The sequence below is a fragment of the Prionailurus bengalensis genome, chromosome X (assembly GCF_016509475.1).
Source record: "Prionailurus bengalensis isolate Pbe53 chromosome X, Fcat_Pben_1.1_paternal_pri, whole genome shotgun sequence".
In the NCBI taxonomy this organism is placed as follows: domain Eukaryota; kingdom Metazoa; phylum Chordata; class Mammalia; order Carnivora; family Felidae; genus Prionailurus; species Prionailurus bengalensis.
The window spans coordinates 45,820,232-45,843,189 of NC_057361.1; the positions used below are offsets into that span (position 1 = coordinate 45,820,232).

Consider the following 22,958-nt stretch of genomic DNA (forward strand, 5'->3'; position numbering starts at 1 on the left):
CTCAGTTCATGGCTCCTCTTATTTGAGGTCGCTCATCAATAGTCTGCTGGGCCTAGGTGTGTGTGTGTGTGTGTGTGTGTGTGTAGATAAAAAGTTTTGTTGTTACTACATGCTGACAATAGAAATACACGTTCTACATTTAAACTTTTAAATGTTTATTTATTTGAGAGAGATACAGAGACAGAGACAGAGAGAGAGAGAGAGCAGGGTGCAGAGCAGAGAGAGAGGGAGACACAGAATACAAAGCAGGCTCCAGGCTCCGAGCTGTCAGCACAGAGCCTGACACGGGGTTTGAACCCACAAACTGTGAAATCATGACCTGAGCCAAAGTTGGATGCTTAACCGACTGAGCCACTCAGGTGCCTCTACATTCTACATTTATTTATTTATTTATTTAAAAAAAAAATTTTTTTTTTCTACGTTTATTTATTTTTGGGACAGACAGAGACAGAGCATGAACGGGGGAGGGGCAGAGAGAGAGGGAGACACAGAATCGGAAACAGGCTCCAGGCTCTGAGCCATCAGCCCAGAGCCTGACGCGGGGCTTGAACTCCCGGACCGTGAGATCGTGACCTGGCTGAAGTCGGACGCCCAACCGACTGCGCCACCCAGGCGCCCCTACATTCTACATTTATATATGAAATTATAAATAAGCTAAAGCCATTTATCAAACATGATACTATATACTTTTTTTAAAGGAAGTTACTCTTCCCACAGAGTGGCTACTCCAAGAGGATGTACTCATAAGGACTTTGGTTATTTTAAACTATGCTGAGATGGATGTGTGTATTCTGTTGTTGATAAGCATGAAAAAAAACCATAGGGTGTATTTCCACAGGCGAAGCCAGAATGGAATTTTTATTAATCAGTGTTGCCTTCCCTTCATCAGTATGGGGAAATTTATCACTGTATCCATAGTAATTCAACAAAATTTTCAGAAAAATAAATTTCTGGCAATAGAAAACACCAAATATTAAAGTACTCATAGCCACAGTTTCAATAGGCTAGAACGACTCTTATCTCCTATTTGTTTAGATTTGGATCCTGATCTTACACACCCACTCATATTTCACACTGAAAGAACAATATTGATGGTGCACCTGGGTGGCTCAGTTGGTTAAGCATCTGACTCTTGATTTCAGCTCAGGTCATGATCTCACCATTAATGAGATCAAGCCCTGCACTGTGCTGACAGTGTGGATGGAGCCTGCTTGGAATTTTCTCTCTCCCTCTTTCTTGGCCCCTCCCCCCCATCAAAATAAATAAATAAAATTTAAAAAAGAAAGTAGAATATTGGTATTTGGAAACTGTATTTAAGAGGATAGCTATACCAGTACCATGGCTAAATGTTTTATTTATTTACTTATTATTTATTTATTTATTTATTTAGCAAATACTTCCAAAATCAACCCAGGGTAAGAATATGTGTATATGGTTTGTAGTAACACCAAACATAGGGATTTGAAAGACTATTTACATTAGCCAAGCTGACAGTAAGATAGCCTTAAGCATAGGTAAAAGGTGAGGATTGGTTTCACATTTGGATTCCTCATGATGAAGACATTTGGGAAAATACCACTGAAAGTTCAAACTTGAGTCACTATTACTTTTGTCACACTCACATTTACTAGGCCCATTTTTATTTCTTTTTTTAAATTAAATTTTATTTTTTTTAATTTACATCCAAATTAGTTAGCATACAGTGCAAACATGATTTCAGGATTTCTTAATGCCCCTTACCCATTTAGCCCATCCACCCTCCCACAACCCCTCCAGCAACCCTCTGTTCTCCATATTTAAGAGTCTCTTATGTTTTTGTCCCCTCCCTGTTTTATATTATTTTTGTTTCCCTTCCCTTATGTTCATCTGTTTTGTTTCTTAAAGTCCTCATATGAATGAAGTCATATGATATTTGTCTTTCTCTGACTAATTTCGCTTAGCATAATACCCTCTAGTTACATCCACGTAGTTGCGAATGGCAATATTTCATTCTTTTTTATTGTACTAGGCCCATTTTTCTTCCTTAAATGTTTTGTTGGAACATAGCACAATCTTTTGTGTATTGCCTATGGCCGTCTTCGCACTACAAGGGCTCAGGTGTCTAGTTGCGATACGGACTAGTGAGCCCGCTCTTCCCTTGACACCCTGCACAGTGCACTACAAACCTTGATGACACAGTTATAACCCCGCAGCGTTCCCCATTTCCAGACCTTTTCTACACCGCCTGGCCCGCTTCCCACCCAGGGTCCCACTGAGGACTCTGGCCTCTGCGCTCTCTCTGCTGACAGTTCCAGGTGTTTCCAGGACTCAGATACCTCAAATAACATCAAAACTTGCCATGTATTCATCTGACCCCTTCTCTGCAGCCCACCATCCTCCCCTGTCCCTGCCCCACCACAACGATAAGGGCCTTGGTGGCTGTGATGCCTGTGAGGAGAAGGACAAAGATCTTGAGGATCCTCTTCCTTGGAGGAAGAGCACAGACCATGCTACTCTGACCAGCCTGAGGCCTGCAGGCTCCCTCCTCGTACTCACTCACACTTAATCTCCTAAAAGTACTGAACTGTGGACCTACCAGTTGAGTCTTTGGTTAGAATCAAGATGGAAGGAACACGATCGCCTCTGCCTCAGCTCTGCTCGGTAAACTAGAGCAGCAAGGTGCATATACTGCAAAGGGACATGCACAGCAATGGGTATCAGCAGCAGTGGTCATGGCTCCAATAGGCATGCACAATGACTTAGACATGTGCAATGTGTTTGAGGTTTTTCCTCTGGTACTGTCCAGATCAGGAAACACACGGTCTCCTGAGGGTGAGAAAAGGGGCTTAAAGAGTGCTTTTTCCTCCCGGCCAATATTTCTTATGCATCCAGAAACTTTGGGGACAGACAGCCCCATGTTATGCTTAGGGGAGAATGTGTCTCAGAAAGATGGCTCTGACAGGGGTGCTTGGGTGGCTCAGCTGATTGAGTGTGGGACTTTGGCTCAGGTCATGATCTCACGGTTCCTGAGTTTAAGCCCCACATGGGGCTCGCTGCTGTCAGTGCTCTGGATCCTCTGTCCCCATCTCTCTGCCCCTCCCCTGCTCATGCTGTAGCTCTCAAAAATAAAAATTAAAAGAAATATCATTAATTTCCTTAAAAAAAAGAAAGATGGCTGTGACAGAAATAGATATTAAGGAACTTAATACCTATTTCATACATGCTTTGATTAATCATTTTCTTCTCTGCTTCTGGGTTTTCTGTTATGCTTGCAATGAATTTGCTTCCTTACAATAAATATATTCACACCTGTTTACTTTTTTGCTTGCGTTTCTGTACATTTAAACCTCTAGATTGGTAACTGACTTCTCTGTGTCTACCTGTGATCATTCAGTCAGTGAATGGTTCAGAAATATCCATATATAGTGATCTTAAGATTTAGGCCTAGTCCACTGTCCCATGTTGTACAGCAGTGGTGACTATGTTCTTCATATACTGTAATCCCCAAATATTAGTCAAACTACTTGTAAGGAAAGCTGACTTTGTTGCATGACACTATCAGGGAGATCATTTCCTGGGCAGAGCCTTAGTGGAGTCTCAGAGGTGGCAGGCAGGAGAGATACTCACACAGGTCTTGAAGCGTGGTGTAAAGCAGATCTTGCAATATAGGAGGAGGGTGTAATTAGCATCGAGTAAGAATTGTGATAGAATGGTTTGGGTTTGCTGGACATATTAAGTCAAGAATTTTAAGATAAACAGTTAAAAAACTCATGGGTTTGAAAAACGTCATTTGGGAATTTTTATTGAAGAGTTGATGGGTCTTTAAGGTAATTCCTACGATAAACAAGTAAGTTACTTTCAATCTTTATCTTTTTAGGCAAAAGTTTCCTGGATTAGTGTAGTTATGTTGATGAAGCCAGTGAAATATAAACTCTTGTTAGTGTAGATAGTAAATTGTGCACAGGTTTCCATTCTTACATATTTTTTAAAGAAGTTTTAAATTTAATTTTTTTAAAGTTTTGATTTAAATTCCAGCTAGTTAACATATAGTGTAATATTAGCTTCAGGTGTACAATTTAGTGACTCAACACTTCAATAATGCCCAGTGTTCATCACAAGTGTATTCCTTTATCCCCATCAGCTATTTTATTTTATTCCTTCTAGCCTAATCTTTATTATTTTACTATTTTTTTTGTTCTCCTTTTTCTAGCTCCTTTAGCTGTAAAGTTAGATTGTTTGAGGTTTTTTTTTTATTCTTGAGGTCTGTTTAGCTATAAACTTTACTCCTAGAATTGCTTTCGCTGCATCCCAATTATTTTGGACCATTATGTTTTCATTTTCATTTGTCTCCATGTAACTTTTGATTTCTTGATTGACCCATTCATTGCTTAGTAGCATGTTATTTAACCTCTATGTATTTGTGGTTTTTCCAGATTTTTTTCTTGTGGTTGATTTCTAGTTTCATAGCACTGTGGTCAGAAAATATGGATGATATGCCTTAATCTTCTTGTATTTGTTGAGACTTGTTTCGTGGCCTAATTATGTGATCTATTCTGGAGATGTTCCTGGTGCACTTGAAAAGAATGTATATTCTGCTGTTTTAGGATGTACTGTTTAAAATATATCTGTTAAATCCATCTGGTCCAATGTTTCATTCAAAGCCACTGTTTCCTTGTTGAGTTTCTGTTTGGATAATCTGTCCATTGATGCAAGTGGGGTGTTAAAGTCTTCTACTATTATTGTATTACTATTGATTTGTTCCTTTATATTTGTTATTACCTGTTTTTTTTTTTTTTAACGTTTATTTATTTTTGGGACAGAGAGAGACAGAACATGAACGGGGGAGGGGCAGAGGCAGAGGGAGACACAGAATCGGAAACAGGCTCCAGGCTCGAGCCATCAGCCCAGAGCCTGACGCGGGGCTCGAACTCACTGACCGCGAGATCGTGACCTGGCTGAAGTCGGACGCTTAACCGACTGCGCCACCCAGGCGCCCCTGTTATTACCTGTTTTACATATGGATGCTCCCATACGGTTCATAAATATTTACGATTGTTACATCTTTGTGTTCGATTGCCCCCCCCTTATGATTATACGTGTCCTTTTTTGTCTCTTGTTTCAGTGTTTTCTTTAAAGTCTTTTTTTTCTGGGGGCACCTGGGTGGCTTAGTTGGTTAAATGTCCAACTTCAGCTCAGGTCATGATCTCGTGGTCTGTGAGTTCGGGCCCTGTGTCAGGCTCTGTGTTGACAACTCAGAGCCTAGAGCCTGCTTCAGATTCTGTGTCACCCTCTCTCTCTGCCCCTCCCCCACTCATGCTCTGTCTCTCTCTGTCTCTCAAAAATAAACGTTAAATTAAAAAAAAGTCTTTTTTTCTGATATAAGTATTGCCACCCGGCTTTCTTTTCACATCCATTTGCATGACAAATGTTTCTCCATCCCCTCACTTTCCATCTGCACATGGCTTTCAGTCTGAAATGAGTCTCTTGTAGGCAACATATAGATGGGTCTTAAGTTTTTAAATTTACTCTGTCACCCTATGTCTTTTGATTGGAGCATTTATTCCATTTACATTCAAAGTAATTATTAATAGAGGCTGACTCAGTTAAGCGTCTGACTCTTGATTTAGGCTCAGGTCATGATCTCGTGGTTCATGAGTTTGAGCCCTGCATCAGCCTCCACACTGACAGTGTGGAACCTGCTTGGAATTCTGTCTCTCTCCCTCTCTCTTTGCCCCTCCCCTGCTCTCTCTCTCTCTAAAAATAAATAAGCTTATTTTAAAAACAAAATAATCATTAATAGTTATGTATTTATTGCCATTTTGCTACTTGGTTTGTGGTTGTTTTTGTAGTTTTTCTCTGATGCTTTATTCTCTTGCTCTCTTTCATGGTTTGCTGGCTTTCCCCAGTGATATACTTGGATTTCTTTCTCTTTATTCTTTGTATATCTATTACTAGTTTTTGATTTGTTGTTAGCATTTGGTTTATATATGACATCTTCTGTATATAGCAGTCTATATTAAGTTTATGGTCACTTATGCTTGAATCCGTTGTTTACTCCTCTCTGCCTCATGTTTTAGGTATATGGTGTCATATGTTACATCTTTTTATTTTGTGAATCTTTTGACTGATTTTTACAGATGTATGTATTTTTGCTGCTTTTGTGCTTCCTGCTTCCCATACTCTTACTTATGGTCTTTCCTTTCCAGTCAGAGTCCCCTTTAATTTTTGTTGTAGTACTTTCTAAGTTATCATAAACTCCCTTCTTTATTTTTTGTTTGCCTGAGAGACCCTTTCTCTCTCATTCTCTTCTGAATGATAGCCTTGCTGGATAGAGTATTCTTGGCTGCAGGTTTTTCCCTTTCAGTGTTTTGAATATATCATGCCACTGTCTTCTGGCCTGCAAAATTTCTGCTGAAAAATCCACTGAGAGCCTTATGAGGTTTCCCTCGTGTACAGTTGTCTTCTTTTCTCTTGGCGATTTAAATTTTTTTCATCACTACTTTTTGCCATTTTTATTACTAATGTGTCTTGGTGTGGACTTCCTTGGGCTGATTTTGTTGGAGGATCTCTGTGTCTCCTGGATTTGGATATCTGTTTCCTTCCCCAGATTAGGGAAGTTTTCAGCTATTATTTCTTCAAATAAATTTTCTGCCCTCTTTTCTCTCTTATTTTTCTGAGATTTCTATAATGAAAATATTATTATGCTTCATGGAGTCACCGAGTTTCCTAAATCTATCCTCACTTTGCATAAATTTTTGTTCTACCTCCTCAGCTTGATTACTTTCCATTATTCTGTCTTTCAGGTTGGTAATTTGCTCCTCTGCTTCCTCTAGGATGCTATTTATTCTTTCAATTGTATTTTTAATTTCATTTATTTTGTTCTTCATCTGTGCTTGGTTCTTTTTTATCTATTTGTTAAGAGTCTCACTGAGGTCCTCCACTCTTTTCTCAAGTTCAACGAGTATGGTTATAATCATAACTTTAAATTCTCTATCAGGTATAGTACTTATATCTGTTTCACTTAGGTCTCTTGATGTATTTTTGTCCTGTTCTTTCATTTGGGACATATTCATCTGTCTCCTCATTTTGAATAATTATCTGTGTCTGTTTCTGTGCATTAGGAAAGTCAGGAAGGCCCCCTGCTCTTGAAAGTAATGGGTGGGGCAGGCACTGTTTACAAGGTGGTACTGGTCCTCTTCCACAGAGAACTTGCAGTCACTTCAGAGAGTAGCCATGGTCACTTAGTAAAGTGCATGCAGGTGGGGACACGGTGCCCACAGGCTGTGTGCTGGTCTCTTCCACAGGGGACATGCAGCAGCTGCTGTGGAGACAGGGGCTAGCCAGGGACACTTTGAAAGTGCATGTGGGCAGCAGATGAAGCTTTAACAAGGTGTTCATGTCTTCCCCAGGAAGTGACCAGCTACTACAGTCAGGACTGAGGCCCCACAAAAGGTACAGGTCAGGAGACATGGTATTGTTGAGATTTATGTCATTTTTCTGGGGGAGGGGACCGGCAATGCTGGGACTGAGGCAAGCATGACTGGAAATGGTGGGTCTGCTGAAAGGTTGGGAGGAGGGCCTTGATGTAACCAAGCTAGGTAGCTAGTGTCAGCTCTGCAATGGTTTCTGCAGGTGGCCATGTGTTTATGCTGAGGCAGGGGGAGGGAAATGCTGCCTGCCAACTTTGTTACTGGAGGGGTCTCCCTGTGAGTCCTGCCTCTCCAGGGCCAACACTGAGATAAACAAATAACTCTCCCTCTTGTATGTCCCATTTTTTGAACTGCTGCTTCTACAGTGGCTCTCCACATGTTCTTTGTCATGCTGTCTCTTTAAGGGCAAGGACTCAGCTTCCTAACACCCTCTGGGCCCTCCCAGAGCCTAGCCTGCTGATTTTTAAAATTACAGGCTTAAGTCCCACTGGTTGTAAGAACTCATGAAATTTGGCCCCTCTCACTTTCAAAGCCAAATGTTATGGGGATTCATCTTCCCTTTGTGGGCTCCCCAATGTGAAAGTCTATCTCTTACCCTTCTCTGAACCCAAGACTTCCTCCCTTCAGTGGCCAGACCCATAGTGTTTAGCTCTCCCCCACATCGCTGCCCTTTATACCCTCTTTTATGTGACCTCATCTTTATTTGTAGGGTTTGTTCTGCGAATCTTTGGGTCATTACCTGGGCCGTTTACACAGATGTATTATCTAGTTGTATACACTGATGTATTATCTAGTTATATCCATGGGGCAAGGTGAGCTTAGGGTCCTCCTACAAGCCATCTTCCTAACCTCTTAAAATTCTTAATTTTGTTAAGGACAATTAATCAAATTTTGATTTTATAGGTAGTGCTTTTTATATCTTCTTTAAAAGTCTTTGTATGCTTAAAGTCACGAAGATATATTGTTTTCTTCTAAAAATGTTACTGATTTGGCTTTCAAGTTTAGTTTGATAAACCATTTTATCATTTTATTTTTTCTTTAAGTAAACTCTACATCCAATGTGGGGCTTGAAGTCAAGACTCAGAGATTAATAGTCACATGCTATACTGACTAAGCCAGCCAGGTGCCCCAAACCATTTTATTTTAATTTATTTATTTTTAATTTTTTAAATGTTTATTTATTTATTTATTTTAAGAGAGAGAGAGAGAGAGAGAGAGAGACAGAGTGTGAGCGGGGGAGGGGCAGAGAGACAGAGGAAGATACAGAATCCAAAGCAGGCTCCAGGCTCTGCACTGTCAGCACAGAGCCTGATATGGGGCTTGAACCCATGAACCGCGAGATCGTGACCCCCAGCTGAAGTTGGATGCTTAACTGACTGAGCCACCCAGGTGCCCTGCCCCAAACAATTTTAAATTAATGTTTTGTATGCTGTACGGTAGTGATCAAAGTTCATTTTTTCCACATTGAAATAATGTTGCCCCACTGAATTACAGGGGAATATATATCTCTAGTGTTTAATCTGGAAGTGTTTCTGGACTTTCTATTCTCTTCCATTACTCTATTTGTCTGTTCTTATGCTGATACGGAATCATCTGAATTAGTACAGACTTCTATCTAGTAAGGCTTGATAACTGATACATATGTAATATAAATAACTTTGTTCTTCAAGTTTGTGTTTGCTATTCATCGCATTCACATATCAATTTTAGCAGAAGTATGTCAATATCTATACCCAAAACCCTACTTTGTTTTGGGTCAGTTGCAGATTAGTTCTGTATCTAAATGTACATGTACCTATAAATACTTAGAGTATTGCCATGTTCAAACGAAGCAAACAAACTATTTTATTTCTCTCAAATATTCATCTGAATTACATAAGGAAAGTAGGCTATGAAATTCTAAATGTATAAACTTTTGTTTTTGTTTTTTTACATTGTCCCCTTGAATTGTGGTATAAACCATATAGGATTCGTTTAACTCCCATACTCTCTGGTGCAATCACAAAACTGGAATCCAGTCCCTGTTAATTGGTAAGTCTTGAAGTAATTTCCATGTGTGAAAATATCATGGATTTTACTGAGTCACATTGCTGAAGACTGGATAGGAAAGGAGATAGCTCCAGAGCTAAGGTAGTTTTCCCATTAACAGAATGTTATGTTCTGTGGTGGGGTACTGTCAGAAATTTCTACAGGAACGAAGTTGAGAAATGTAGCTAATTTCATATCATGAAAACCCAAACCACATCTCTAATCTCTGTCATAATTTTTGGAGAAGTACAAACAACATGATTCTGCTTTTAATTCCCTACAGCAGGCATGGGAGTATTGTTCATATTAAACATAGAAGGAGCACCTGGGAGTGAAGAACGTATCATGGAGTGCCTAAGCCAGTGGTAACTGAACAACATGCAGATGCTTACGCTTCAGGCAGGATATTCTGCTTCCCATTGCTACCCAGATGGAGAAGTTGGTCCATCCAATGGCATGGTTGCTCCTCACGCCATCCTGACTATGGTATCCCAAAGAGTAATGCAAATGTTTCAAAACCTCTTTCCTACACCTCTACTCTAAATCTACATATGTAGTGTCCCTTGACAAAATATGAGCCAGGCAATACTGAATAAAATATCTGACTTTGAATGATAGGCTTATTTATATACACAGGTATTTGGTGCTGACAATTGAGGCAACACATTAGAAATTCTTTTCATAGGGAGGATTAATACTCATTTTTAAAGAAGCATAAAATATTTACCTATACTTGCTTCTTGGTAAGTATGTTCTACCAAAACAATTCAGTGTGAAGCCCACAAGCTCTATTCACACATCCCTTTACAACACATTCTTTTAATTCAAAACTTTAGATGTGGATCTCATCTTATCATTAACTTCAGAATTCCAAAACACACATGCATTTCATCAGACACAGTGCTTTTTCTTGTGGCCAACCCATAAAACAGAACAAAAGCACTTTGCAACCAGCCAGACATTCACACTACATGGGTCCTTTATACCTTAATGACAATATATAAGAGAAAAAAAGATCCCAGGAGGGAAAAAGCAAGTTGCATCATGAAAACGAAATAATGGCAAATTAAAAGCCATTGTTTAACCATCTTCCCAGCCTCAGAGTAGTTTGCTCCCAGCATGCCCCAGAATCACCCTAAAATCACTGAAACATTGTTTCTTTCTAATATGATTTTTTGCCAGACATTGGATCTTGCTTCTCCTAGTGACCATCCCTAATTGTTTGCTTCCCAAAAAGTTCCACCCAAGGACTTGGATAAAAATCAATATTCACACATCTGAATTAATTCTGATCTCATCACATGAGGATGAGTTTCGGTTTATTTCAATTATTGTTTTCAGGGCCTCTGAAGAACTGTTTGATTTTCTTCTCCCTCTCTTGATGGCTCTTCTTTCTTTTCTACTCCTGTGGAAGCTTTTCTGATGGACAGCGGGACTCTGTGGTATCAGAGTTGATGTTCAAGTGGCTAAAGCCTTCAACTAGCATTTTCCAAGAGGATGCATTTTGCCCTTTAGAGTTCCCGGAAACAGCTTCCCTTTGAATGAGGCAATAATGGCATTTACACTTATTCTGATCTCTATCATGTGAGAAATAGATCTTTCCTTCCCTTTCAACCCGATAAGGTGCCATGTGATAGTAACTTTTCTGTCTCATGTTCTCCATGAATGTGTTTTTCCTCTGAGGGAACGCTGACCTCTCCCACTGCCTCTCATGTTGGCTCATCTCATCTCTGTATTGCTGTTGGATCGTTTCCTCTGGTAGAGGGGTGAGGTAGTTGCTATTAAAACTGGGGCTAAGGTTAATACGATCCAGGTTTTGCACTTTGGAGAAAGATGATTGGGAAGTTGATGTAAGTTTCTGGGACATTTCTTTTGGCGGAATCAGCAATGAATCAGAATTAAAAGGTGGGGTAACTTTACGTGGAGGATCCATGGACAAATAGTCTCAGCTCAAAGCTACCTTTGAATCTCAGGGCTGGACAGGAAATTGAAGCTCAAGGTTCTCAGTTTGCTTGAAATTAATAAGAAAAAAGACTGCAGCCAAAAGTTGTCAAGCTGAAAAAAGTGGTGGAAGGAGAAGAAAGAACAGGGAGGGTCATAAAAAATTAGTTTTTATTTTTTAATGTAGAGAAATATCCTTATTTTCTAATGGGAATGAAACCAATAATAATGAAGCATATTAATGATTAAACATAGAGTGAAAGACATATTACAGTGACATTCTTTATCCAGACTCTACTTTTCTCCTGTAAACATGGGAGACAAAAATCCACTAGTTTGGCAATTATTATCCTGTTTTGGAGAGTTTTGTATTATTAGTCATAATGAGCAAACCCAGCATCCAGGTCTTAGTCTTTTTACTTTATACCATTTTCTAATAAATGGAACCAGGGCTCATAAGAGAAACTGTTGGTTCTAGAAGACTAAGGAAACAAATGCCAAATATAATATGGCATCCTTAAAAGTCTGAGGAACTGTTAAAGACAGATGCCTATACAAATAATCCATCAGTACTGACCTAAGAATTTAGAGAATGTTCTTCCAATCAGTGATATTATAAAAAAAGTAATTAACTCAGTAAATATTCAGTAAAGCTCACTATGTTTCATGCAGTATCTTGAGTCAGCATCCCACATGCTATGTTTCAGCCAAATTTGATCCTCTTTCTATTCATCACATGGCCTGTGCTCTAATTTCCACAACCTCATACTTGCTCTTGTGCACAACCTCATACATCCTTTGCCAGGAATGATTTCCTCCATCTTAATCTGGTTGATTGCTAGTTACCTTCACTCTCAGGAGGCTTTCTCTGACCCTCTGGAATTAGGTCATTTCTTGCTAAGTGCAGACAAGTCCATACAATTATCTTCTCTCTAATAGAAAACACTTATCACAGTTTCTTGTCAGTGCTTGTTTTATTGAATGTCTCCCAACAGACTAGTTGGCTTCTTGAGGTCAGAGATCATGCTGTCTTTCCCTCTCTTCAATCCTATATCCTAACATAATCTGGGATGATGTTTTATATATCTAGTGTCATAGTTAAATATCAGATGTTAGGAGGGAGAAATAATCAAATGTAAAACCATACATCAAATCCTGTTCATCCAACAAAGATTAAATGTTAAATAGAAGAGTGTAGCTAATAAATTTAATTTTTAATAGATGAAATATGATAGACATTCCTTGTAAAACTACAAATATATCAACATTTTATTCAAGTTCAAAATGAGATGATTGGAAATGCAGTCTGAGAGCTCTGCTTTGGGGGGAAAGGCTTCCTTACTCAGAATACCACACACACGGTAAGGGTCAGACCTTTGTTTTCCATCGAATGCTGATGTGTCTGGATATGGTGCCTGGACCTGTGACAACAATTTCTGTACCACAAGGGGATCTGGACTTAGGAGAAGCCCATCCAGTGAGAATAGAAGCTCAGAAATATGGAGTTTGTTACTTTATGGCATCATTGACTTATGAAGTTAATCATGTATATAACTACTCTGCAGTGGACTTTTGTTTCTCTGACATAATTTCTTATCACAAGTTAAACTAATTTAATTATGTTTTCTGCTATGTCAAGAGTTAATCTTAACTAAGTTATTCTAGTTCTCTCTAGTGGTTCATTTCTGGTGGCTGTTTGTCACCAGGGAGACAAAGTTAAGTTGACTGCTGGCAACCCTCCCAGTGACTTTGACAAACTTCATCCATGACCTTTGGATTCCCCAACAGGTTCCTTAAACCCACCCAAGGTGTGCCAGTTTCTACAATGTTCATTTAAAGGTGGGGACCTGAATGATGGTACAATAGGCCACAGAATAAACTATGGGTGTTAGATCCATACTTTTACAATATATTATTTTACCTCTACTTAAACAACTCACCCAAGGATGAAATAAAGTGAGTGTTTTAGATAAGTAAACTAAGAGAAAAGCATACAAGTGGCACCAACCCCATCGACTTCTGCACATTGGTAGTGCACTGGTAAACAGGTCCTGGTAGGGGGAGGGGAGAATGCACCAGACTGTAACATATGTTGGCTAATTTCTGTCATGTAAACACTCCTGCCTTTACTGATTTCAAGCTGCTGACAATCTAACAACTGGTTTGCAAAATCCCTAGATGTTTTTGTACTGGCCCTTATGAATTGGAATGATCTTACTCCTGCAATTACTGAGTGCTGTGAAACTAAAGGAGATTGTAAGGAGTCCTGGCATTTTTCTCCTCCTCACTCATGTGTGACTTTCCCAAGCCTGGCATTAATGGCATCTTTTAGACCATAACTAGGCTGTTTGCAACCTCATATGTTTCCTTCTGGGGAGAGCAGGAGGAGAAGGAGTGGGTCTCAGAGCCTCATCCTCACAGGTGAATGGAACCTCAGGTGCTATGTTTAAGTCTTTGACCAGGACTCAAAACTTGCCTATGCCTGTCACACCTCCTGACCCTCAATTATGTACCAGAAACTGAGGCACCCAGAGATACAGCAGCTTGCTTAAGGTCACAGACACAGTTAGTAAGTGATGGGGCTGGAATTCTGCTTCAGATATGCTTTTCCTCAAAGCCAGAGTCAGTGGAGACACATCTGTGCTGTGAGGTGTTTCCTAGGGGGACAAGCACAATAAATCCAAATGTTTTACTGAGTGGTTGTGGAAACCACGACAAAGTCACGTTTGATTCAAGACATACTCCCTGAAGTCTGAAGTGCAGGAAAGCTTCAGTTACAAGGGAGACATAATTATCCATAGAACAAGATTATTGTATAAACTCTGAGACCTGCTTTACTTCCTTTTTAATCTCATCCCTTGAAAAATACTACTAAGCAGAAGTAAGTAAATATATAACGTTGGAAAGAATGAGACATAACATTTACCTTCATACACTCTTAGTGAGACTGAGAGGCAGGCTAGGGATATGCATCAAGATTTAAATGTAAACTCGATAGGGTCCATACATTTTCTTTTTAAAAATGTCTTCTAATCAAATGATCAGATTGATGTACAAAGCTTTCTGAACAAAGATATTTACCCTATCTATATTTGAAAAGGTGTAGAACTGGAAAGAACTTAAATATACATCCATAAAGGTTTGATTGAATAAAATAGACTAGTTCCATGGACAGGGTAATATGCATTTAAAACGTAAGGTTTCAGGCCACACTCAGTAAATAAGACATAGCCTCTGTAGAGAAAATATTATCATCGCAAAGAACATATCCCTCTTCTGGATCAGAGTATCTTACTTTTGCATTAGTTCAGAACTTGGGAGGAGCTGATGTTAAAACAGAATTCAATGTGCAAAAAATTTATTAGGGGAAACATCTGTGAGAGAAAGCATGAATTCAGGGGAAGCTAGGAGAGCCTTTAGAACCTTATTCTGGTCTGAACTCTAGTGAAGAACAGAGAAGGAATAAAGGTTGGGTAAAAGCATCTTTGACTACATAGCAGTTCTTTTTTTAAATGTTTATTTATTTATTTTTGAGAGAAAGAGAGAAAAAGGGAGAGAGAGCGCGAGAGAGAGCTCACAAGTGGGGGAGTGGCAGAGAGAGAATCTGAAGCAGGCTCCAGGCTCTGAGCTGTCAGCACAGAGCACAACAGGGGGCTTGAACTCACAAACTGTAAGATCATGACTGGAGCCAAAGTCAGACGCTTCACCAACCCAGGTGTCCCGACACATCAGTTCTAAGTAGAGTTTGCAAAGTCACTGGGGCGGGGCAGGGGAGTCCTTGTGTCACAATTGGCTATCTACTTGTATTGCTAGCCAAAATGGTATATTTAACTTTGAACTCCCACTTGTAACAATGAAAAAACAGACCAAATATATAAAACATTTGCTGGCAAATCCTTGTATATCAGGTAATGTGAAGGACAGTGATCCTTGAGAGAGAAGAAACAAAAGAGATGTGAACAATGACTGCTTAGAGAAGGTTTTCAGGCTACAGCACATGGGTGGGTGGGGGACCCAGATGGAGCCAGTGGACTTTCTGAGTTGAGACGAGAGAACTGAGTTTCTGAGAAATCAAGGCAACTAGTGTTCAAAAGATACCAGAGAGGAGAAAGCTGCAATGAGAGAAAACCGTAGGGGTCAAAGGGTCTCCCTCATGTATTAAGCACATGTATGTGATGCCAGGGAAAGTACCATCTGAAAGGATTAGAAGGAACAGTGCTTAGTGCTTGGAGTAGGTGGTAATTGTGCCTGTTAAATCAGTAAGACTGGAAAACCTAGGGATACATGGGTAACTGGATTAGTACTCAGAAGAGTCTTTTGTCAGTAGTGGGGAGTATCTCCAGACCTGGTGCTGCTCTAGTTCCACCAAATAGTATTAAAACATAAGTAAATAGATGAATGAATGAACAAATAAATAAGTGAATACACAAAAAATATTGGAGAAGTTGAGGGATAAACATTATTTTCATACACTGCTGGTGTGACTGGAGGGTAGGTTAGGAATATATGTCAAGATTTAAATGTAAAATCTATAGGATCATAAGAGGGTTCCTGTCAACACTTAGGTGTGAGGTAATTTCTGAGGACAGAGAAAGAATCATGTGCTAGGATTAGAGAAGACAATATTTAGTACTTGCACAGAAATTAGAAAAGTACCTGTTGCCAACAGCCAGGCTGGAAAACCTCAGGATTTATGGGATGTTAGGTAGAGTACTCAGAAGGATCATTTCTTGGTCATGGAGAATAATTAGCCATCTACTGCTCCATCTACAGCTCCAGTTATACTAAATCCTAAATGGAAGACCCAAAGAATCAAAGTGTTTCCAAGTAATTTAATTGCATAGTAGAAAAAGCACAAGAATAATTTTAGCATCACAGTAATATCCATCATTCGATAAGGTAGCATCCATTATCATACATTCAATCAAAACTTAGCAGGCATGCAAATAAGTGGGAAAATTCAACTCATAATGGGATGATAAATGAATCAATTGAGAATAGCCCAGACTGACACAGAAGTTAAAAATAGCAGATAAGGACAGTAAAACAGTTATTATAACTATATTCCATATGTTTAAAAAGTTAAGAGCACTGAGTAATATATAGAATACCTGAATCACTATATTGTACACCTGAAACTAATATAATACAGTATCCTCACTATACTGGAATGAAAATTTTAAAAATTAAATTGGAAAAAGTCAAGATATGTAAAATACCAAAAAAAAACCACCCCAAAATGAACTATAGATGAAAAGTACAATGTGAAAGATAAAAAATACACTGGGTGTGATTAAAGGCACATTAGATATTGCAGAAAAAGTACTGAACTTTAAAGATAGCAATATAAGTTATCCAAAATTAAATGAAGAGGAAAAAGAAATGTTTTTATAAATTCACAGAGCATCAGTGAGCTGTGGGAGAACTTCCAGCAGCTCTCATATTTGTGTAATTGGAGTCCCTGGAGGAGTGGATCAAGAGGTGGGGACAGATAAAACATTTGAAGAAATAATGCCCCCCGTTTTTCCATATTGATGAAAACTATAATCCCAGAAATGGAAGAAACTCAATAAAGCACAAGCACAAGTAACATGAAGGAAACTATACTAAGGCACATGATAATCAAATTGCTCAAAACCAGTGATAAAGAGAAAATCTTAAAGCAACCAGAAAGGTAAGAAATGTTAATTACCCAGAGGGATTTTTCCTGAGAAACAACCCAAGTAATGACAACGTAAGCAACATTTGCTAAAGCAAAAAGAAAACCTCTGAGCCTAGAATTCTATAAGCAGTGAAAATATTTTTCAAAAACAATGACAAAATAATGTCTTAAATAACATCTTTTTCAAATACACAGAATCTAAGAGGATTAATCAACAGCAGACCTCCCCTTATAAGAAATGTTCAAGCAAGTCATTCAGGCAGAAGGAAAACAACACCAAATGGGAACATAGATTTCTGCAAAGCAATGGAAAGTACCTGAAATAGTAACTGCATGGGTAGAGGTATAAGATTTTTTTCTTACTATTTAAACTCTTTGAAAGATATTTGACTCTTCATGAAAAAAATAACGATGTAATGTAGGGATTTAAACATATGTAAAAGTAGGGGCACCTGGGTGGCTGAGTCGGTTAAGCATCTCACTTTGGCTCAGGTCATGTTCTCATGGTTCATGGGTTTGAGACCCGTGTCGGGTTCAGTGCTGACAGCTCAGAGCCTGGAGCCTGCTTCGGATTCTGTGTCTCCCTCTCTCTCTGCCCCTCCCCTGCTTGTGTTCTGTCTCTATCTCTCTCAAAAATAAATAAACATTAAAACTGTTTTAAACATATGTAAAAGTAAAATGTATGGAGAAAAACCCACAAAGGTTGGGAGGAGGGAAATGAAATATTAATGTAATGTTCTCATTAAGTTAAATAAAAACAGCTTTATTTAAAAGTATACTGTGACAAAATAAAAGTACATTTTAAGCTCAAGATCAAACCCTCAAATAGCAACGAAAGTTATTGCTAATAAGCCAACAAAAGATAAAATGGAACCAGAAAATATTACCAAAAAGGCAGAAAAAGGCAGAAAAGGAATAAAGTGCATATGGAACATAAACAAAATCAGCCTCCCAGGAATAGTCTTATTATCACTGCCACACTCAGTCATGGACTGAGAGCAGCCTGTGGGAAATGTGGTCTAATAAAAATGTGGAGATGGATTTCAGAATGCAACAGCTGGTGGCCTAAGACAATTACTTTCCCTACAGGCAGAGTTATGAGATGTACTTCCTAATGGCAGTCACGCTGCCTCTGTCTGGATAACTCTTTCCCTCATCCTAATTAACTTCTATCCCTTCAGTTCTGAGGTTCAGGGCACTTCTTCAGGCAAGCACATCTGACTTCTCTAAAAGGCAAATTCTGACAAAGTCCCCTTTATTCTCTCTAACTTAGGTAAGTACTTACAAATTTGTTGTAACTGCTCATACAATTATGTATCTCTCCCAAGCCCACTAGAGTGTGATTTCAGAGTTGTAACAGCAGTGCCCAGCTCAGTGTTCTTGGGATTCATAGAATACACACTCCCTCTTCAGGAGTGTGTAGGGTTCTTCTCAATGCCTGCAGCATTGTTCCTCTACATACCCTTGTTCTCTGATCCCTCACCGTCTTCAAGTATCTGCTTAATGTCACCTTCTCAACAAGACTGGCCATGAACACACCATTTAAAACTGCATACCCAGCAATCAGCACTCCCACTCCTCCTTTCTTTCACTACTTTTCTAACAGCACATTACCTTTGACTGCATTTCATCATTTGTTGATTTATTTATATTGTTTATCATTGTCTCTCCCACTAGAATATAAACTCAACAAGGGCAGGCATTTTAGATTGCTTAGTTCACTGGCGCATCCCCTGCTCCAACAACACTGCCTGGCACATAAATTATTCTTAATCAATATTTGTGGCTGAAATGAATTAAGTGCCCAATGCTAAGTAGGTGTTCAGCAAATGGTAGGCTTTATTAACGCTGCTTTCCTGGTTGAGTGATACTGGACAGGAGGTAGTCAGAGAACAGTGCAAATTGCTAAACACAGAGGGAGGAAATTGCTTGGATGTGGTCACCACCATCCACCTAGTTCTACCCAGAGCACAGTCCTGACAGGTGTTTTGGACTAAGTGGGTGCCTCTCACTTCCCCAGAGTACAGGCTGTCCTTATTAGTCAGCCACCCACACCCAGCATGGAGAGGGACGCTGAGGCAGAAAGCAGGAACTGGATTGTTTGGTAGTTTCCTCTATGACATCACGTCAAACCTCACATTTACATTTGAAGTGCTTAAAATTCCTAGTCATACCATGTTCAACAGTAAATATCAACAACGGATATGTTGCCATGAGAAAGAGAAATGTTTTCACTGCAACCTGATGTGTTCGTTCTGTTAAAGAACAATTAGGAGTACTAAGAATGATTATTATTGACAATCACCAAGTGTCAAACACATAAAACTATAATAAGATTTATTAGGCTTATTTAACTGAGGAGGAACAGACTTAGCAAAGGAACATAACTAGACTAAGGTTAATAGAGTCAATAAGAGGCAATGCACTGATTTACCAGATCAACCTGTGAGCTTTCTCTCACACATTTCCAATATTCACATTTTTAGGAAAACTGTATTATAGATAAACTTCAAAGGATGGGGTTGGGTTCACAGGCAGATATGAATACTTAGCTAGTTTTTTATTCAACAAACAGAGGTTAAAGCTGCTTGAGAATTCACAGAGCTTCACTGGATAGAATATGATGGAAGCTCAAAAACACTGAATAAAAAATAGTCTAATTTTGGCTCATATGAAGGTAATTAGATAGAATTTTCACATAATTGATATACACAACCTAAGACACAGCACATGAATCTTTAATTTTCTACCAAATAGTATACATTGTATCCTATAAAATAATAAAGGTACAATATTCAGAGAGTCATATAACTCCAAACACACAGAAAAGAAAATAGATCACAGGCAAACACTAACATTTTTACATATCTCTATCCAACCATTTTGTTTCTATGTGTAGGTATGGATATATGTATATATACTTTACAACATTAAAATGTACTTTATATACATTTTTTGGCCCAGCATGTTTTGTTAAATTGTTTTATTTTTTTAAGTTTTAAATGTTTATTTATTATCAAGAGAGAAAGAGAGACACAGTGTGCGAGTGGGGGAGGGGCAGAGAGAGAGGGAGACAGAATCTTAGTCAGACTCCAGGCTCTGAGCTGTCAGCACAGAGCCCGAGGTGAGGCTTGAACTCACAAACTGCGAGATCATGACCTGAGCCATAGATGCCTAACCAACTGAGCCACCCAGGCGCCCCTAAATTGTTTTATTGTTAAATTGACTTATTTTCTTTTAAAATTCAATAATGTTAAAAGCAAATATTGGGGCGCCTGGGTGGCTCAGTCGGTTAAGCGTCCGACTTCGGCTCAGGTCATGATCTTGCAGTCCGTGAGTTTGAGCCCCGCCTCGGGCTCTGTGCTGACAGCTCAGAGCCTGGAGCCTGTTTCGGATTCTGTGTCTCCCTCTCTCTCTGACCCTCCCCTGTTCATGCTCTGTCTCTCCCTGTCTCAAAAATAAATAAACGTTAAAAAAAATTAAAAAAAAAAAGCAAATATTGAACAGTGGACATGTAGAAAAGGAGAACAATATGGGGAAAATCTGAGATAGTACAAATCTCATATTAAAATCGATGTGAAATAAACAGAGTCACTGGTTGATTGAAAAGACATGATTTTTGTGTATCAATATTATATGCCCACAAAAGCAAGAGAATCACTTGGGAAATATCTTAAAATGAAATACTGAGAAAATCCAAAATGAAATTCGTAGTGTGTCATAGAAGGAAATAATAAAACTTTACTTACCACTCAAAATAGAATTTAAATGAATGAAGAGAACTTCAAGATAGCTTGGTGGTGAGGATGGTAGTTAGCTGAGCTGGGGATGAAGGGTGATAGTCACCCTGGTCCTCCACCCTTATGAATCCTCTAGGACACAGTGACATCATGGATCTACCTCACAATTACAAGGCTGTGTTGCTATGGCACACTAGGGGTGCCATTTTTGGGACCACATCCTATTACCTCTCTTCAATCCTAATGCCTCTACTTTTACTTTAGTTTACTTCTTTACTTTACTTTACTTTACTTTACTTTACTTTACTTTTGGGGGAGGGTGGAATAAAAATATCATAGTACATAACAAGGAGTTATGGTATATTCCAACCCCAAATACTATTGACAGAGACTGGACATGTGTCTGGATCAGATGACCCATAAATTATTAATATGTTCACCCTTTAGTGCTTCTGAGGGAATAAGATTTTGGGGACACGGGGATATTTGTATATTTTGTGTACTGCTGTAACCCAAACATCTAGAACTTTTTTTGGCACATTGTAGGCACTTAATAAATCTTCCTAGATAGAACAGATTGGTCTGGCTCCCCCATGAAACTATAAGGACCTCCAGGGCAAGGACCCTGATCTTTGGAAACCAATTCTTCAGGACACTGCTAAACTCCTGCTAGGTATCACTGAATATTGACTCAATCAAGCAAATAAATTCCCAAACACAGTCAATAAGTGTTTGAATTTTTACTTTAGAGTTATTATTTTCTCTGTAGTGCACCTGAACTGTGACTTAATAATTTTCTTTAAATAAAAAGCACCATTTAGTTAAAAAAAAAAAGTACGCAACTAATTAAATATAGGAAAAAGAAAATAAAACTATGAAATTTTTACAAATAAGGTTCAGATTGGGTAGTAAAAATGCTATAATTCCCTAAATTTCATAGAGACAGAGTAGAGTGGTTGTTTCAGGGGCTGGGAGAAAGATGAACAAGGAGTTAATTGATAAAGAGTTTCAGTTTTGCAACATGAAAAGGGTTCTGAATATTGAGTGGGTGACAATATGAATGTACCTAAACTTCCCCTAGAAGTTGAGGGACCAGATGACAGAAGCTTGTGGCAGGAATGATTTAAGAAGAGATTTGGGAAGAAGTCTGGAGAAGATGGCGGCATAGGTGGACACAGGGCTCACCTCATCCTGCTGACCCGCTTAGATTCCACCCACATCTGCCTAAATAACCCAGAAAACTGCCAGAAGACTAGCAGAATGGACTCTCTGGAGCCAAGTGTAGACAAAAGGCCCATGGAAGAGGGTAGGAAGGGCAGAGAGACGGTAGGTGCTATGCGGACTGGCGGGAGGGAGCTGAGGTGGTAGAGGGGCAGCCCGCCCTGCAAAGCAGAGCCCCTGAAGTGTTGAAGTGTGGCTCACAAAAGCAGAGGGGCCGGATGGAGTGAGTTCTGACAGCCAATGGGACTTAACATCTGGAAGGTTAAAAGTCAACAGCTCTGCTCTCAGAGAGCAGGTAGGCCAAGAGGACACCGGGAGGCAGAGTCGTTGAGCCCCGGGAGACAGAGCTCAGCTTGGCAGGGGAAAAAAGCCCCCTGGGAAGCACCATCTCCCTCTCCCATCCCCCAGGCAATATTCCAAAGGGAACCAGTTCCCGTCACAGAACTTGCTATCACCACGCAAATGCCCAACGTTGTGCTTCCGTGGATCCATCCCTCCACTGGGCCTGCCTCCCTCCTGGTGCTGCAGGGCCCCTCCCGCAGGGGACCACCGATGGCAAAGTGAGCTAAGCCTATACCTCCCGCCCCTGTGAACCTTGGATCCACCCTGGCTAATACACCAGGTCCCATTGAAGCAGCACCACAGACTTGGCAGTGTGCAAGCAGCCCAGACAGGGGCCACATCACTGCACAGTGAGTCCTGCCCCTGGGAGACGGGAACATAAGATACACACCAGTTTGACAGTGGCCCCAGCGGTGGGCTGGGGGCAGACATCGGGTCTGACGGCAGCCCCAACCACCAACACAAGTTACTCCAGACAGCACAGGGGAAGTGCCCTGCAGTTTGGAGCTACCACAGGGACTACGCAAAATGATGAAATGGAAGAATTCTCCTCAAAAGAAACTCCAGGAAGTAGCGATAGCTAACAAAGTGATCAAATCTGATTTAAGCAATATA

The 22,958-nt window shown here is 39.6% G+C and overlaps 1 long non-coding RNA gene across 2 annotated transcripts; it reads right to left on the reverse strand.

The window, feature by feature from the left end:
• Nucleotides 1-10,719: 10,719 nt before the first annotated feature.
• LOC122477493 lies at nt 10,720-21,484 on the reverse strand. 2 transcript variants are annotated; one of them, XR_006295706.1, is made up of 3 exons: nt 20,790-21,478; nt 16,035-16,169; nt 10,720-11,471 (listed from the first exon to the last, which is right to left on the reverse strand). It is a non-coding gene; the product is annotated as an uncharacterized LOC122477493 (long non-coding RNA). The 2 variants fall into 2 exon arrangements; XR_006295705.1 differs by lacking the exon at nt 16,035-16,169 and having other exon boundaries at nt 20,790-21,484.
• Nucleotides 21,485-22,958: the final 1,474 nt, after the last annotated feature.